The sequence below is a fragment of the Solanum stenotomum genome, chromosome 7, assembly GCF_019186545.1.
Source record: "Solanum stenotomum isolate F172 chromosome 7, ASM1918654v1, whole genome shotgun sequence".
Lineage (NCBI taxonomy): Eukaryota > Viridiplantae > Streptophyta > Magnoliopsida > Solanales > Solanaceae > Solanum > Solanum stenotomum.
Window position 1 is genome coordinate 25,846,513 of NC_064288.1, and position 6,958 is coordinate 25,853,470.

The following is a 6,958-nucleotide window of genomic DNA, read 5'->3' on the forward strand; positions in this document are numbered from 1 at the left end:
TATGTGAGGTTGCAGAAGTAGCGGATGGGAGATCAGAGGAAAAGAGTGCAATTTTCAGAAAATCAGCACTGAATTTACTTATTATGATGTTGTTGTTGTAACCACCGGTGCCGAAAATATCAATGCTCTCAATAGAGTTCTTGTCCACTTATGCACCAGAGGCAATCCTAAGGTTCTTTGATTTCCTCTTTCAAGAAAAAAAAATTGTTGGAAATTGTGGAGTTGGAACAGTTCAGGGAATCTTTATGTTGTTCTTCAGTCATTTGTTGAATTGGTGAGGAATTGGAGTCATACGTGATTTTTCATTTTGTTAGGATATAAGACTGTTCAAGATTTTAGTTCTTGGTACATCTTGAGTTCTTCTCTTCAATTTATTTATTTTTTATAAAGAGTTCTTTTTCTTGATTTCCTTTCCTCAATTTTAACAGGAAGTCTTGGATAGAGTTATTTGAAACAATTCATCCTAAGTTCTTTTCTTGATTTTTTTTATAAAGATTTCTTTTCTTGATTTTCCTTCCTCAATTTAACAGGAAGTCTTGGATACAGTTGTCTGAAACATTCCTCGTGAGTTCTTTTCTTGATTTTCCTTCCTCAATTTTACAGGAAGTCAAAAGAGATTGAAATAGAAAGAAAGCAGAATGCTGCACTTTACTTTTGGGCACATTTATTTTTATTTGGATTTGTGTGGAAAAGACAAACAAATATACTCCTAAAGTCTTTCTTTTGTATAGCCTTAGAAGGAAAGCGAGGTGGATCGGAGGACGACTACTTTTATCTTACACAACTTTTATTACTAGTGTGGGTTCCTTTATGTTTTTGTTATAATCGAGTTTGATATCATGACATATAGAAGGGACTGTTCACTGTTTTGTATGCAAGATTCCTCTTATATGCCTCTTGTTAATTATTCTTATTTACTTTCCCCTCCATCAATCAAGAGAGATGGATAGGTCCTAGTTTTAAATTTATATCAATCATGTTAGTGAACTTTATAGTTTGAATAATTATGTGATTACCATGTTTTGTCTGTGTTTTCAATCACTTTTCCTGTTTTATTTTCTATTTAAGGGTTAGCAGAGCAGTCTTTTGACATAGGTTTCTGTCTTAATCATATAACATTTTGTTTGGCCAAATGTTGTTTGAGTTTGAATTCTACTGGATGCTCTCTCCCTCTGCCTCTTTCCAGTTTTCCAAGTTCCCTCTTCAAAAGTTCCAATTACTAGAAATCTTATTTTATTCTCTCTGGTAGGATGGGGCTGCATTGACTTTGAGGCGGCTTGTAGATGAAGAAGCTTGTGATCTTAGTGGAGAAGATTTTGCTCGTTTTATGGATCATCTATATGAATGCATTACCACATTTCTTGATAGTAATGAAGTTTCTGAAAATCTAGGAGCGTTTAGGGCTATTGACGAGCTAATAGATGTCATCATCAGCGAAAATGCATCAAAAGTGGCAAAATTCTCCAATTACACGCTCATTGCTTTGAAACAAAGTGTGATCCTGAAATCTTGATTATTGCTTGTAAAGTTCTTGGTCACCTAGCTAGATCTGGTGCAATGACTGCAGATTGATCAATAATTGTTACAGCCTACAAGGAAGAAGTTGTTAACAATTATATCATATTCTTGATCAATAATAAAAGGATAAATTACTTAACTACACACCATTACTTATCATAATTCTCAATTTTTCCCTATCATTTCAGAATAATACAAAAATCCCTACTTTTCACCCAAAATCCAAACCATCCAAATACATTATTCCTCTCCACGCCAAACAAACGTTCCACACTCCTAAATTCACTCCTTCAATCTCCCTATTTTCACTCACACAATCAAATCAATTATCTCATTCTCCTAATTTGAATTTCAAAATGTTTCTCTCTAGTCAACCAATTTCAAATTTGAAAATAGGTAGTCTCATCTTCTTCAATTTGTTGTTCTGCGTCTTTTTATTTTTCATAGATTTTGTCTGATACCTTCACACTTCTTTCTCTTTTCCTTTCAAAACGTAAAAAAAAATCAAATTGATTTCGATTCTTAATGTGAATCTCCAAGACGATTCAGAATTTCTCACAATTAATTAACTTCTTTTTTTATTTGTATTTTTTTGAGTTAATCTTGTCATGGTTCCTCTTCACCCAGTATTATTTTCAACCTCTTCTTGCTCCATCATCTTCGTTGTACCACAATATCCAAACGATGGGTGTGTAATTTTTTGTGAGATCAATTGAGTTCTTAATAGACTATGTTTATGGGTGGGTGTTTCAATTTGTGTATGTATTTTTTATGCCTAACACGATGGGTGGGTGAGTGTTTCAACTTGTTTATGTATTTTTTTTTATGGTTTTTTTTAGATCTGGATGCATTTTTTGAGTTTTTGGTGAAATTTTTGTGTATTTTTTCATTTTTAGATATTTGTATCAGTATATTTAGGGGTATCGTTTCACTATTGTACTTCTTGTATCAATGTAATCAAATGTATTTATTGATGATATACTTTTGTATCAATAAATTCAACTTATACATTTATATAAGATATTCAAATATATCAGTTCATTTAGTATCTATTTCTTCCCCTGTTGTTAGTTTCTTTAAATTTGATACATTATTGTTAAAGATCTAAGTATCATATTGTTATGTATCTTGTTTTAAATCTCTGGCTTTTACACATTAAATCTTAATTTTGATATATTATGATTAGTGTATCAAAGGTGTTAAGTATCAAATTATATGATGGAATGTAACCTGCATAACAATGTTTCATAATCTAAATTAGTTAAACATGTGATACTTAAATAACATTTAATGAATAAATGATCTTACATGTTGTATCAGACTCAAATAAATGGCAGATTGTATAAAACATCATTTCGTATTGAGTATCAGTTATTCATTTTTACAAATAAAACCCTAATTTTTGTCCTTTTAAAAAAAAATATTTATGTCAATGTATCAAAGAGTAAAGTTCAAATTATATGATGGGTGTAAATTGAAGAACAGTGTATCATAGTCTAAAAAAGTTGAACACGTGATACTTAAATATCATATTATGAATATATGATGTTACATTTTGTATCAGATTCAAATATACTATATACAACATCATTTGGTATTGAGAATCAGTTACTATTTTTTTTATCATTAAGTATCAACTAAAGCGAAAGATACTATGTAGTTAGAATTATGTATTATCTAGAATTATGTTCACATTTTAATTTCAATTTGATTTCAACCAGTTCAGCATCTGTCATTTTAGATAATATCTTGTACCAAATTCTCAAACTTTTATATAACTTGACAATGTGAACAAATTATTAACAATAAGAAATATAGACAAAATTGAAAATTGTAACATTTCAATTTATTGTATGAGAAATTAATAAAGTAATAATACTTTGTAATGTATATATTTGTAACAATGAAAACTCTATAAATTGAAATGTTACAATTTGAAAATTATTAATCTGAAACATCACGGTATTCTAAATAAAAACTTTGTCAACCATCTTTCGAAAAATAAAGTACAAGTTCTTCGGTTTTGACCTTATCTACAATGCCCACAACAGTTTGTGTTTGTGGTTAGCTTTTCATTCTGAATTTCTCTTTCTTCTTTTTCTTGGTCGTCTAGACATCCTTTTGTATCTTGGTGGCTAGACAATTTCTTTCAAAACGAATTTTGAAACTGACCAATCGTTCTTATCCGGCATTGAATCCATTATGTTCAATATTGAAGTACCTCACTTTGAATATATCTGAATTTCTCCTAACAGATACCTTCAATCTTCAACAACAGTCTTCGAAAAAACACACTTTTATATAATTTTAATTATACCAAATACATTAAAATGAAGCATAGTTTCATGTATCATTCCAAAAAAAAAGTTCAAGATACATTATTATCATTTATTCTTAATGGACCGTAAATGCACTTAGTGTCTTACATATTATTGTCGACAACAAATTATATGTGTCAGATACACATCAACTAACTGATACATTTTATACTTTTGTGTCTTAATTACCCATGCCTCTATAATGATACATTACAAAAAATAAAAAGAATGAATTAACATGTACCTGATACTTTATAATAACCACGCGTTTACACACAGATCTAAAAATCCAACACATATGCGGCAAACTAATATTCTATCAAGTTGTAACTAGCAATGTATCATGACTAATTTATTAACAAACACATTCAAAACACACACAAAAATGTGTGTCTTAATTACCCATGCCTCTATAATGATACATTACAGAGAATAAGAAGAACGAATTAACATGTACATGATACTTTATTATAACCACATTGATACACAGATCTAAAAATCCAACATATTTGCGGCAAACTAGTAATGTATCAAGTTGTAATTAGTAATGTATCATGACCAATATATATCAAATACATTGACAAAAAGTAAAAAAAAAGTGTATTACAACACAATAATTCTGATCACATACCTTTTGTTATCAGATATTTCAACTCAAAAATTGAAGCTATGATCTATTTTGTATTTTGCCATTTCAGCCAATAGAATTGCTTTATCGGGTATAATTGCTTCAACTTCACATCTGAATTGTTTGTATCAACTATATAATTTATTCTTTGTATGTAACAAGAATCATCAATTTTCAATTCAACTATGTTAAGAGCATGTGCGAACCTTTTTCCACCTTCAACACACACAATTGCACACATCAAAACTTTGTATTTCTTCATCACTTTGTAAAGGTCTTTTCAACGAACGGGGGGGAGGGATTTGAATTTTGAATTTCTTCATTTTGTTAGGATTAACATCTGTCTAATTGATAGTAAGAAGAAACGTAAGCGTAATTTATGGGATTTAATTAGATTTTCAAATTTATTTCCTGTTTTAGCGCAACAGACTGGTACCTCTTGTCTCAGAATTAATGTATTCGGATGGTAAATTAATGTATCCGGAAGATGACTTATGTATCCGGAAGGTACAAATTTTAAGAGATTATTGTAATTAGAAAAAAGAGTAGGGATAAAATGTAATTTACTCTTTACACTATGGAATTTATGTACGTGATACATAAAAGGATAAATTTACCATGTAGATGAAACTCCTCCACACATATAAAATCTTTCTCTTCATAAAGTGATTCCAAAATTTTGACATTGTTTTATGCTATTGTCCAAAATTATATGTTACTCTTTAATTTCACTTAAGAATATTATTTAAATTTATTATCTGAAATATTTAAATAGTGATTATTTTGTAGTATATATTGATAACATGAAGATAGCATGTTAATAAACATGTAAGTATTTAACTATTTTAGAGAAATCTCATTATATTTTTTGATATCTCACATGCATAAGAATATTAACTTTGTTATCTGAAATATGTGAATGGTGAAAGCTCGCAACTTCAAAAAAAAATATGTTTTTTAATAAGAAAATTACTTATAAATTACGATTAACAATATATTGCTTACAAAATATATCACGTGTGAATCATAAGTGAAATATAATCATATCTTTTTCTAAGGAAAATAAATGAATAAAAAAGTATAAAGTTAGAGATTTTTTAGACCTTTTCTTTACATTATTTTTTTTTCTTTTTAAAATATTTTTTACAAGGATAAAATTATGAAACTAATCAAATTTTATTATAAAAAAGCAAAAAAAAAAAGAGTTAAAATATTATAGACACTATTACATAGAAATCAATCTTAATAATTTTTATTTTCATTACTTTAACAACTTTTTATTGATATAACTTCAATAATAATTAATAATTATATCATATTATTTGATATTTCATATTGTAGTCCTATAAATAAAGACATTGTAAGAGTTTTAACGATTAAGATCGTTACAATGATATTATAAATATATCTTTCATCTATTATTTAATAAAATTATTAATATCTTATCATTTATTATAACCGCGCGAAGCGCGGACTAGTTTATTTTAAAATATGACATAAAAATTAAATCTAAGGATAATTAAGCTTTTAATTAGCCATCATAATCTAATTAAATGACACATATCCTAATTAACTCAACCCTACCCTTGTTAAATGACACATTTATGATTATTTGACTCATGGTAACTTATCAGGTGATTTTTTTTTTGAGTCAATATTTTCTCCCATTTATCAAATATCACCCGCACTCAATCAACGACATATACATTACCGAGTGACTCATAATAGCTTATCTAACGATATTTTTTTTTGTGTGAAGTTTTTTTTCCACCTGACAAATATCACCCTAATATCATTAAACGACACATTCATTATTACACGATTCGTGATACATTATCTGGTTATAAATTTTGATATTTTTCGTGATCGCCTAATTGTCAACATGTTTGTGTGATAGAATTTGTTCATTTGCATTAACCAATTGAGACATTTCTACGTGACAACTTACCCATGTTTTCTTATATCTCTCAAATATCAATACTATAATAAAACGGAAAAATCACAATCACATGATTCATAATATCCTATGTGTCATCAATATCAATGGCCGAACCAGAATTTTCGATAAGGGGTTCAAAATCTAAAGAAATAGACACACGAAGTAGCCGAATGGGGTTCGCCATCTACTATATATACCTAAAAAGTTATTTTAATCATGTAAAAATAATATAATTTTCCACCGAAGGAGGTTCGGATGACCCCCCTAAAGATATGGTGGCTCCGCCACTGTTCAATATATATATATATATATATATTTCATGTAAATATTTTTTTCCATCTATCAAAATATCATTTTAATAAATATATAATATATAATACCTTGGAATTTGTTTTAGAAAATTTTAAATAATATGTAGTTCGTTGATAATTTCCCTTCTTTTTATGAAAATAGGTAATAAAATAAAATATTTTGATAGGAAAAAAGAAGAAAAGAGTAACAATTGTTGCGCATAGGCGAAAGGGTTTTTCCCTTTTAACGTTAAAAGAGGGTTTC